The 12,484-nt window shown below is 34.1% G+C and overlaps 1 long non-coding RNA gene across 1 annotated transcript in view; it reads left to right on the top strand.

Annotated features, from left to right (window-relative positions):
- The window catches only part of LOC134470575 (uncharacterized), a 34,277-nt gene extending 22,804 nt beyond the window's left edge, over positions 1–11,473 (top strand). Inside the window, exons 2-3 of the long non-coding RNA XR_010039515.1 lie at positions 5,522–5,671; positions 10,988–11,473. This is a non-coding gene — a long non-coding RNA (uncharacterized LOC134470575). The remainder of the gene's footprint in view (positions 1–5,521; positions 5,672–10,987) is intronic.
- Positions 11,474–12,484: the final 1,011 nt, after the last annotated feature.

Below are 12,484 nucleotides of genomic sequence, written 5' to 3'. Positions count from 1 at the left end.
TTTGTTTGCTTTTATTATATTTGATAGCATGAACAGCTATTTCAAAAATAATAAAATATATTATGTTAATCATTATTGACTTCCTGTTATCTTGTTTCAAAGTCTGGTATTGTTTTCCTTGTTTTCTTCTGATTGGTCTTATTCTATTTTGTTTTGTTTGATTGTAATATGGTTGATGGTATAAACTGCTCCTTTGAAGATAACAAGATTCCTTATTGTAATCACTGTTGTATTTCTATTGTCTTGCTTTGAAGTCCTGTATTGCTTTCATTGTTCTGTTTTGACTGGTTTTATTCTGTTCTGTTTTATGATGTCTGATGATATGGGAAGTTATTTTGAAGGTAACAAGAGGCATTATGGTAGTCATTCTTGATTTCCTTTTATCTTTTTTTCAAGTCTTGTATCTTGTTCTTTGTTTTGTTTTGATAAACTATTGTTTTGTTTCTTTCATTCTATTCTCTTCAAAATAAAAGTAAAACTATTAAGTAGGGCACTAGCTCTTTTAAAATGTGAGGTGCATTAAGAGTTACAGGGTTGAGGAGAGGGTAGAGGACAGAAAAGAATTAACACATGTTAAGTACATGCACCAATTCTTCATGAGGAATGAAATCATTATGCGCTACAAATGTGTACTAATAAAAATAACAATAAATAAAATAAAGTAAAATATACAAGTCATCTCTACAACCAGAACAGTAAAAGCCTCACAAGCATTGAGATAAAAACACAAAGAAAATACTTTTTTAATAGAGAAATAGGAAAAAGATCTTGACAACATGACTGTCATGGCTATTGCTTTAATTATATAAAATGTTAAGTCAAGTGAAAAATAAAAACATATTAAGTCCTCTTATTTCAAAAAGCCAAAAAGTTTCTATTATAGCTTGAAAAAGAAATCCTTTTATCTTTTGCATTTTATCTCCGAATTTTTCACACGGTTATATTTGCTATTTCGAGTTGCTCTAAGTGGAAAAAAAATAGCCATTTTAATTTTAGCATAGCTTTTGCTGTTTATATTATACAACTGTACTTCTTAAGCACACAAATGTAAGCATTTCCAAAATAACACAATTCTTATTTAGTAGCATATTTTTGCATATACATTTTGTTCCTACTAGAACAAAGTAAATACTACCCAAACTTGAAAATAGTAAACGATTTCTACTTCACTTCCTGATGTGCACCCTCTATACCCTGTAGTATTCCTTCACTTTGCTGAGTAAGGAAGACATGAAAAGAATTGCATCTATAAGTTTCCCTCTATTCATTTTCATCTGCATCATTATTCTCAGTATCAGTTAATATAGGTAAATTATGTGTATAAGAAGACTACAATAATATTCTGTGATCATTTGCATTTCTAGACTGTTACTACATTAATGCTGAGTTTGAAGCTAGTCGGATTCAAAAGGAAATTCTCAGAGAGCAGCTTAGGATTGTTCACTTCTGTGGTAATATAAATAGTTCACTTACCTTGCACTGGCTTTGAATTTCACTGGACTTCCATGCATAGTTGACCCACCAAAATTATGTTTTCTCAGGGCAATATGAGCACTGTGTACTAATGTGGCAAGAGGAAATGACGCACAAATATTGTGTTAATCTTCTCTGCTTTTATTTGTGCTCTACTTTCCACTAGATATAGCTTACCAAATATAATTCAGAGGTAAAATTACTACAATTTCATGAGAGCAGCACAAGGACATGAGGTTTCTGTGCATGACGCCCGAGTGGCTGTGCAGGTTACAAACTCATGAAGTGAACTTTCATTGAGAATGTCAGAAATCAATTTTTTGTGAACTCGTATTTTTATTTAATTTCACATGCTAGAAAAATTCCAAGTGTATTATAAAAATTACCATTTTCTCTTTGTTAATAGTCTCTTTCCTTGCTTTGTGCTTTTCTCTCTCTCAATGTCCTTGTGGGAGATTCTATCCAGATGAGAGTGAATGTAGACATTGACCATTTACCTGATATAAATCAGTGTATTACATAAAGAAACATCCTTCCATAATTTCTATGAGTTGGACATCTTTGTCCTCTCCAAACTCAAAGTTGAAAATCCTCCAGGTAGCAGTGCTGGAAGGTGGACCTGCTGGGAGATGTTTAGATCATGTGGGCTCCAGGCTTATTATTAGATGAATACCACTTAAATAGGGTTCCTGTGAGTGATTTCACTCTTTCCTCATGTGAAGATATCACCAGATGATATTCATCAGGCAAAAGATGCTAGTGGTTTGACCTCAGATTACACAGCCTGAGACATGATGGGTCAAAAATATTTAATTGTATGCTACTAGATATTTGGTAATTTTATAGCAGCACTAACTAGACTAAGAAATTGATACTAGAAGTGAAACATTGCTATAAAAAACCTGAAAATATGAAAGTAGCATTAGAATTGCTTAAAGGGTAAAAGTTAGAAATGATTGTCAGGTTAGGAGAAAACCTATATCGCAATTCATTGTACTAAGAGCTATAAAGCAGAAAAGAACTACAAGCACAATCCAGACTACCTTAGAGATTACTTAGTGGTGAAAGAATGTTGGTAGAAATATGTACCGTGTTAGCCATCGTAATGAGGTCTCCGGTAAAAATGGAGAACGCCGCATTAGAAATTGGAGGAAAAATCATTTTTGTTGTAAAATGACGAAAATGTGGCTGAATTGTGTCCATGGCCTAAGGCTTTATAGAAAGCAAAATTTAAAAGCAATGAATTAGATATCTGGCAGAAGCACTCTAAGAAGCAAAGCATTGATTTAGGGGCCATATGGCTTTTCCTAACTGCATACAGAAAAATGTGAGGAATGAAATATTTAAAGTTGGAATTTATAATCAAAATGGAAGCAGAATGCAGTGACTTGAAAAATCTCCAGTCAGGTCATATAAAGAATTAAAAAGCATGTTTAATAGAGGAAACTATGGATGTGTCTACCTACGATTTGATAAGGATGTCAGTATCAGTAACAATAGAAACAGTATAAGAGCTGCTTACCAAGGTGATGGAAGCATAACCTCAAATATATTTCAAAGTCATTACAGGTCCAGGATACTATGGCTTTGAAGGGAAACCAGACTTTTGGGAGAATCCTGGGAACCCAAGAGACTTTACTGTCTGCCCAAGGACACCTTGGAACTCTGCTCCATGTATTTTAATCCTGTACTTCTCAGTCACATCTGCTAGGACTCAAGAAGACACAGAGTGACCTTGGTTGCCACATAGTTGCCTCCAGTCAGATTTCAGTGAGCTGTGTGCAAGAGTCACTTCTTCCTAGGACAATACCCAAGGGAACCATGTGGGTGTGATGCCTCTAAAACAAAAGAAGTGCAGAGCCCCCTATGTACAACACCAGCCTTTGGGAGCTGCAGGCTTGAAGCTCCAGCTGGTAAGAGCTCCTGCAAAGGCTGAGCTCTGCAAAGCATCCTGGGTGAGACAGCCTGAGGTCCTAGGGACCCAAGAACCACCTCAGAGTAACCAGAGAGCAGGACACAGGGTCAAAGAAGATTATTCTCAAGCCTTAAGGTTAAATGCTCTTTCTTCTCTTGGTTTTGCATAAGACATTACTCCTGTTTTCTTGACTATTTCTCCTCTCTGGAATGAATGTGTTTAGGATGTGAGAACATGAATATTGGATCTAGGAACAGAATGCTATTGATTTCAATATATCCCCTGGAATTCCCATGTTGGAAATTTATCCTAATGGGACATTTTGGGAAGGCAGATCTAATGAGAAGTATTTAGGTCATACGGAATAGATAGATGCCATTATAAAATGGCTCAGAGATATTCTTGTGGTTCTATATCCCTCCTTTCTTCATGTGATGACACATTAAGAGGGCCTATGCCAAATGCTTGCAACTTGATTTTGGACTTGGATCTTGGAGCTGTGAACCAATGCATTTCTGGTCATTATGAATAACGCAGTTTCAGGTACTCTGTTACAGTAGCACAAAATTGAACAAAATAACATTTATGGTGCAGCTATTAAAATCAGAAAATTTTGCATAGATTCAAAGTTCGTCTTGTCTGAGGCCTATAATCAAATTTGTCAATCATCTCGATAGTCTTACATAATGCTTTTTCTTCAGAGTCCACGATCCAGTGCAGAACAATGCATTATATTTAGTAGTCTTGGCTTTTCAGTGTCCTTCAGTGGGGAGCCTTTCATCAATTATTTTTTATATATACGGACAGGACATTTTTGAAGAAGAAAAGCAATTCTTTTGTAGACTGATCCTCAGTTTTTTCATTGTTAGAATCACATTGCATCCTGTTAGGCAATGGAATAGAATGGAAGTGTGTCTGATCAGCACCTGTATGCTGCTACTGGAATCCTTCTAGTATTAAATTGGTAACTTACTTAATAGTATTATCTGAGGTTTCTTCATTGAAATGCTACTTTATTTCTCTTGTTATTAACAAGAAACAGGTAGCAAGATAATTTGAGACTACAAATTAAAAATTATAGTGTATTTTCTGTGATGTTTATAACCTGAATAAATTATTACTAAGATGGCTAAAATGTGCAGATTTTTTATAGCCAAGATTTTTTCTACATTTATTTAGATTTCTAATAGAAGAAGCTGTGTCCTTACAACACCATTTATGTATTTATTTAGTGTAAAATATTGGATTCATTTCTAGCTGTTCTTTAGATTAAATCCTATTACTATTTGGTTTAATTTATTGCTTATTTTCCAGATATTTGGCTAGTGGAAGCCCCGTCAGGTTCACTACTGAGTTCTTTCATATTGCCATTGCTATTTATTTATTTGGTTTTGATTCCTTTCTAAAACAAGGAGATCATCTAAGCCCACTTTGTATTTTCCCTGACATGGCAAGAATCAACTATTTCTCCAAGGAGCCTGAGGTCCTTTTAATGAATGGTGAAATTAGAAACCAAGATACAGTTTCATTGTTTGTGCTACTGAAATGTCATTCTCCTAGGCCCTTTCAGCAGAGGAAATTCATAAATATATCTGTCTGATATATATATATATATATATATATTTCAACACAAAATAGACATGCATATTTTGTATACATATGCATAGACATTTTCATATAAACATTTTTCTGTCAATTAGTAATATTAATCTGAACTTATATCTTTCATTTCTAATGAATACAAAGGTTATTCTATCATCTCCCTTTTCCTTATTTCCATTTTTAATGGAAATAGATGCAATTTTTAAAACAAATTTCAAGATGGTTAATTCTTATGATTTCAAAAACAAATATTAACTAAAATTCAAAATTAAAGTTCAAGATTTATTGGCATCTCTTTTAGACTTTAAACTATGGTTATATAATAAAGAGTGTCTCAGAATTACTTGTAATTCTTTTTATTTTCTTTTTCAGTGTACTTATTTTAATAAATCAATTTTTAACTGATTTGCTTTCTATTCCTGTCATGGTTTATGTCTGTGTCCCCCAGGCCTCATGAGTTTGCATTGTGTATTTGTGATTGGTTCACGGTCTAGTGCTTGGATTGACGGTGTCAGGGCTCCACCCACATAGGGATGGAGCCAGGATGTGATGTATTGGCAGGAAGGTGTGTCTTGCTCTTTGCTGGTTCCTGTTTGCTGTTTGCAGCCGCCATGAACTGCAGCCCAGCCATGCCCGCCTGCTTGGGAGCCAACTGAGTGTGGACTGAAACCTCCAAAAACTGTAAGAAATAAACCTTTCCTTTCCCAACTTGGGCATCAGGTGTTTTGTCTCAGCAATGAGCATAAAGTAACTAAGACGGCATTGTCTCTTTTTTTATCTTTTCAAATTTTATGCATTTTTTATGATATTTAAGTGACACTAAACATCCAGGCCATAAATAGAAATACATTCAAGGATGTCACATTCCTGTATTGCATTTTTCCTAAGCTGTTTCATTCCACCTCCTGTAGATAATCAATTTCATTAGTTTGAGATATAATCGTGCGATATTCATGTTTGCAAAAATAAGAAAATGCAAGTATACTTCCTTATTTTCTCTTTTTCCTTACTTCAGATCTTATCACTTCTAATCACAAATTCCTGCTTCATTCACCTTCATGCACTGCAGCATTCTCATACCATAAAATTCAAACTCAATCTCTGTCTTCCCCTCCCTCTCACAAACCTGTTCATTTGTACTATGTCTCTGCATTTTCACATTGTATTCAATTATATTTAGTCTCATTTTCTTTTATGTTTTTTTCCCCTTGAAGTTGTATTTTTCCTTGAGAACTTTAGTACTCTTAATGCAATGCAGGGGTCTTAATCATGGATTAATAAACATTAGTTTAATACACACTAGGATCCAACATTTGCTTATGGTCTTGTCATTCTAATATACTTCCAAATATTGAAATTTTTGGATAACTGTGACAGAATTACTTAAGAATTTCTTTGAAAAGGAAAATTTCATGCTACTGCAGACCTGCAGTGAATATTGCTTTCTGAGATCTGGGAATCTGAGCGTAATCATGCTCCAGAGCCATATAACTTGCTGGGAGGGACTTTCCACTTGTACATACCAGTCTGTTACCCGGGTGCAGCGGCCTCATCGCCATTCTGTCTCCTCTCTTCCTCTCTTCCTCTCCCCTCTCTTCCCCTTTCCCCTCCTCACCCGTTCCCTTACTTCCCATTTCATTGTCTTCCTCCTTTTCAGCACTCTAAAAGCTGCAAAATACATACATTTCTTTCGTCATGCCCAGTTAAAACTTCTTTCATCAGGAAGAATTTAATAATCTGTTTAAAAAGTTACATATAGAAGATCCAAACAATTTTTTGTCTTATGGTCTTTCTTTTCTAGTTCTCTTTTAATAATATCTTCAAATATCAAAAAGCTTCTGCACATAATTGTGTGTGAATTTAATATTTTATGAAGGACACTACCACAGATATTTTCATTCTTTTTCTCACAACTTATTTTTACTATGAATTAAAGGATTTTTAAATTATTTTGTTAATATTAATATATAAGAATGTCATCTTTGAATTTTTCTTTCTTCAGCCATAAAAATATTTCCTAAAATGTATTTGCGCAATAAGCCCATTGAGATATTGATATTTTTAAAAAATTGCTCAGTTATTAAGGGACACTTATTATGTACTACATGCTGTGCCTAGCATCGTTTTTAGACTATAAATAATCTTTTCAAATGTATACAATATTTAAGAACAAATCTGGATGTCAATGGATGAATAGAGCATGAGAAGTATTTTACATAAAATTGAAGATCATTTATATATTTAGAAATATGATCATAGAACTGTAACTGAGCTAATTTCAGTTGATTTTTTTAACAATAACAATAAATATAAACCAACAATATAGGTGACTACAGAGGATTTACTTTCATGTCCCTAAATGAAGGCTCTGAAGAGAAGAGACAAATAATATCTAAAGATCTTTCTCTGCTTCCTCTTCCTAATGTTTTGCCTGGTAAATAGATGGAGCTCCAAATATTGAATTCAATATTCAGAAGACTGAATTTGGTCAATGTCAATGAGAGCAAAATAATTTACTATTGAGTTTTAACTATGTTTGAAAATGTGGTGTAAGTTTATATTAATTTTTCTCATCAAAAGAAACAACACTATGCTATTAGAACAGCCACATTTCTGATGAAATATTTCTGAAATTTATCAACTTTATTTTTTTGTGCAAAAAGAGACAAAGGTCCTGGAAATAATGCAGGCCTCACTGTAGCACAGCAGATTGCTTTATGTTCATAAAAATCACTTCATTCTGTTCTGTCTTCAAATTGTAACAGTCTTGATTAGAAACTCAAGTGCCACAGCAAAAACAATTGTATAATTAGAAGATAATAATTTACTCTGGCAATGTCTTGAAAGTAAGAATTTTAAAGAACAATTAAAATTTCTATGTGTTTGATTGGAATATGTTTACACTGATTAACAATTTACAAACCTTTCTTTTCATAAGCCATCTTTGAGAAGATCTCAAAAACATTTTAGGTTCCACAGGCTTTTGGGTGAGATGCATTTTTTAATTCTAAAGTAATACAAGGTTTACAATGAATTTAATAATTTATTTCCCCCATGGAAGAAGTATTAATTTAAATAAATCATTCTAATCTATCTACAATTCTATAGAGAAATAAAGTCAAATTATAAGATCATCAAAATAGAAGAACCAAGTCGAATGATCTTCGTTTTCCAAACTTGACGAAAACTTTTCAATTTATGTTAGTAACACAGAGAAGAAAACAAGTCCTTATTTTCTTCTTGCAAAGATAGCTACAACTGTAATAATATCCAGTTGCCTGTCATTAAAAGCATCTGAATGAGGAGATAATTTTATGATCAGATTCTGCACAAAACAAGTAGATATTTTTAGAGATAAGTCACAAAGTAGAATAGATTCTTGGCAAGAGCTGTTAGAGAAGTTGAAGTCAATTCTTGTGGATGACAATAAGAATATTTCTGAAAGTACAGTACTTGAGATGAATTTTATAGAACTCATTTTAGTTATAGTGCTCATAATGTTAACTATTTTGAGTACACACACACACACACACACACACACACACACACATTCCTGTATGGTAAACAAGTTTTATTCCTATTTTAGAAATTAGTCATTGGAGGCTATGGATCTTGCTTAAAATCTTGTGAAAATTTTATATAAATAAGGAAATACATGGTGTTTTCTTATTTTTATCTTCTTATTCTTATTTTTTAAATTTCTAACCAGGAACTTCATTTACCAGCTGGGTAAACTTGTTAATTCCTTTCCCTTCTTTTTTTTTTTTTTAATGAGAAATTAAAACCCCCTTCCAATCAATGTAGAGACTAAATGCCTTACCTGGGAATCTTAAATGCAGGCAGCTACCTGGACTGACATATGTCTGGACTGAAACGAAAAGTGGGAGTTAGTTTAAAAGAAATATTTTCCTTAAGTATACTTTCAGAGGAGCTGTTTAAGGCCGATGTTGAAAATAATTATTCTATACGTATACTATAGTATACTACATCTGGTGAAAAAATACTTGATTTTCTACAGAGATGCTTTCAAACTATTATACTACCAATATCTTTGATGAAAATTTTAGGATTCTTTTTCTTTCTTGCCCAGATGCCTTGTGAATCAGGTTAAACTCCTGTTAAACAAATCATATGTGGTATTTTATGTTATCTTCCATGGTGAAGTAACTTTTTAAACGTTCATTTCAATGTTGTTTTATAAGAACTAGTTTTGACATCTGGTGAAATTCGTATTTCAAGTAAATGGCAAATAATTGATCACGCTAGTACAGTATTAGCATTCATGGGATTTAATCCTCTTAAAATAATTATTTCTTGCCCATCTGAAAGTCAAATATAATAAGACTTTGTTTTCTTTATTTTGTCTTGAAACCCACAATAGAATCCGTTGGATATATTTTTTGTCACTGATTCATGTGATAAATAATAACCAAAAGAAAAGACAGTGACTGAGATAGGAATAAATTGTTTCTGAATCTGATTCAAAATACTCTAATGAGGAAGGGACGTTTTCACGCTATAGCTAAAAGTCGACCTAATAAAAGAGACAAGCCGCAGGTGCAGAATGGTCAGTAATCCACTGATGGCTCCAAGGAGCTGATCCGTCTGTCTCTTGGCTTAGCTGCCTAAAGCTTTCCTTCATATTTGCCCATTGCTACACCTGTTTCTTGTATTGCTTCAAGAGGTGGCAGTGTCCAAAAGCAGAGAGTTAATTGCTTCCCGCAATGTTATTTTCTTAAGAGGAGTGAAACTTTCATCAGAAAATGCATGAATACCCAACTTCACAACATGAGGTTCCCCCTCCGTTTTCCTCCAAATGAGTCACAATACCCACGAATCCAATCATGACACGTCTGCCAACACAGGCAAGAGGTCAAGTTCCTATGAGACACATGAGGTAAAGCAGACTGGATGAAGCTTAAACTCCATTAGAAAAAAAGTTTGTAAAAAAGATAATTAGACAACCATTGCATCTGTTTCCCCTAAGATGTAAAATTCATGCACTGCCATTTACATAGGGGAACCTCCAATATGGAATAGTTTGTCTTGTTGCCCAACTGAGAATGTGTCCATCTTCCTAGAAATCTCTCCTAGGAATTCAGAAGAGGGAAGAAGATGGTGCTGAAAAGTTGAGATCTTTGCTGAACAATACTTGTACAAAAGGAAATTTTTTAAAAGTTCATTTAAATTTTCCTTAAAAATATGCATGTGTTTGTGTGTGTGTGTGTGTGTGTGTGTGTGTGTGTGTGTGTGTGTGTAGTTTTTAGTAGTCTCCTAAAGAGTGGTTCTCTGACATTTAGATCTCAAACTCCAGTAAGTCAGTGTGGGAGAGGAGGCTGAGAAAGAATAGTGATATTCACAGGGATAGACTATTTACCATTTTCTACTCTCCTTCCAAACATATAGTATTTTTGCTGACTAATCAATACATAAGCCAACATTTCAGAGTACACAAGTAACTCATCAGGACCTATTTGGTGCTGCTGAACTTATAAATCTATTATTTAAATATTACCAAATTTTAGAATCTGATCAAGTTAAACATCAAGTCTTGCAGCTTGAGTGACAGAGTAATTTTGGGGTAACTTTTTAAAAGATGAAGGCCTAGTAAATTTTATAAAGCAGAATATAGCACTGACAGTCATTGGGAAGAGAAAGTTTAAGCAATACAGTGATAATTAGCATGCAAGACAGCTTCAAGGATAACTGGATTCACACCTTAACCATCACTTATCTCCTTGGAGTCTGTAGTATCAGACAAAAGAGATATATTACACTTTCCATGATGGGATAGAAAAATGCTCCATTCTGATTGGAAAATGATGGTCATTGAGGTACACACAGGCATCAGAGAGTTCATCGGTGGAATTAAATGACCTTTGTGACTGCTATGTAAGTGGCAGTGAAAGCAAAGAGAGCTCCTTAGGAGCATGTTTTGCATTTAACCTAATATGTGAAATAATTCACATTCACTTGATTTCCTCCTTTCTTTTCCAGACGTTGCAAACCTAAGTCTGAACCTGTGAGGAAGAGCAGAGAATCTTGTACAGAGTTGTGAGTTGTAACCTGGCCTCTTCAGAAGTCTTCCTGTCTTACGGCTGTCTCCTCCCCACACTCCAGGAAATCCAACCTCTGTCCCATAAACTTCTGCAAGGCACTAGCTGGTCAGATTTGTCATGACTGATTTTTGTTTGCATTGTTATTAAATTGGCTCTTCTTTGGCTGGTTGTAAGCACACCTCCACTGTTTTATTATGTTATTGTTTAATCTTTATTTTTTATGAATGTAGAATGAATAAGAGAAACCCATGTGGCAGAACAGAGATTGTAGTTACTAGTTGATTTTAACTAAGTAGCTCTTTTGAGAGCCAATCATCAATTGAAAATAAATTTTTATTACATATAAACATTCAAATATATATTCAAGATAACATAAATGTTTCATTAAGTAATATTTATTTTAAAGTATATTATACACTCAAATACTGCACAAAGAGTCCTGAGATTTTCTGTTTATTTGGTTGGCATGTTATTTATAGGGAAAAGGTCAAAGAAGATCATAAGGAGCTGCTGATCATTCACAAAGAGCTCTTAATTTATTTTAATATGTTGAAGTTCTGTAGCCACATGCATACTTCTAAAGTAACCCTTCACACAGTACCACAGATGTTCATCATTTGTTCCATAGAGCACAGAACCCTGGCAAAGACATTATTTTCTCAGTAGTTGGTGAAGTCTTACCCCACTTGCGGGTAGCGCAAACGAGTAGCCCCAACACAATCCACAGGAAAAGAAGAAGGAATCTGTTCCTTTTGGGGGAGATCTAGTCTGCTGTTTCCTTTGGATGTTGGTCCTCAGTTTCTTCAGCTTTGCAGTTCAGTCTCTTTGGCTTTTTAATATAGATTTGCATTGGTGACTCTACAGGGATTTTCAAAGATTTCAGCCTTTCTTTACTCCCAAATCCTCTGGACTTCAGTGTGCAGGTGGTCATTTGGTGTTCTTCTGTCTCTGATTCTGCAGATGACCCCTGGGACTCTTCCAGTTCTGATCTCCTATGCCTACATAGCAAATTCCTTTGTATAATCAATATGTTTTATATTGATTTTGCTCCTGTAGAGAGCCCTAATGAAGGTATACATGTGTGTGTTTGGTTACAATGTTAAAAGTAATCATAAAATAGTATCTCAAATGTATTTAGAAAATAGCTTCTAAAAAGTATCCCAGTAGTTTCTATTTTAGCAATGGGTTACATAAAAATTGCAAGTAAGGGTTCACTCACTAAATTTAGCTATTAGAAGTCAGAGCATTCTAGACATTCAAGTTGCATAATTTAGCATCCATAAGCATCTTTGAATATGACAATCTTGCTTCCATCTGATCTAGAATTAGATACAGAATCAACATGTTCTTTTCTGCTTAGAAACCATTTCATAAGTGACTAAATTTCAAGTTGGAAAGTAATTCCAAAAAGTCACTCTACAGAAAGGAGTTAAAG

The sequence above is a fragment of the Cavia porcellus genome, unplaced genomic scaffold (genome assembly GCF_034190915.1).
Source record: "Cavia porcellus strain 051 isolate PalLab524CR breed Dunkin Hartley unplaced genomic scaffold, mCavPor4.1 scaffold_15, whole genome shotgun sequence".
Classification (NCBI taxonomy): Eukaryota; Metazoa; Chordata; class Mammalia; order Rodentia; family Caviidae; genus Cavia; species Cavia porcellus.
The sequence above is the reverse complement of the archived record's forward strand: the minus strand, read 5'-3'. Positions and strand labels throughout refer to the sequence as shown.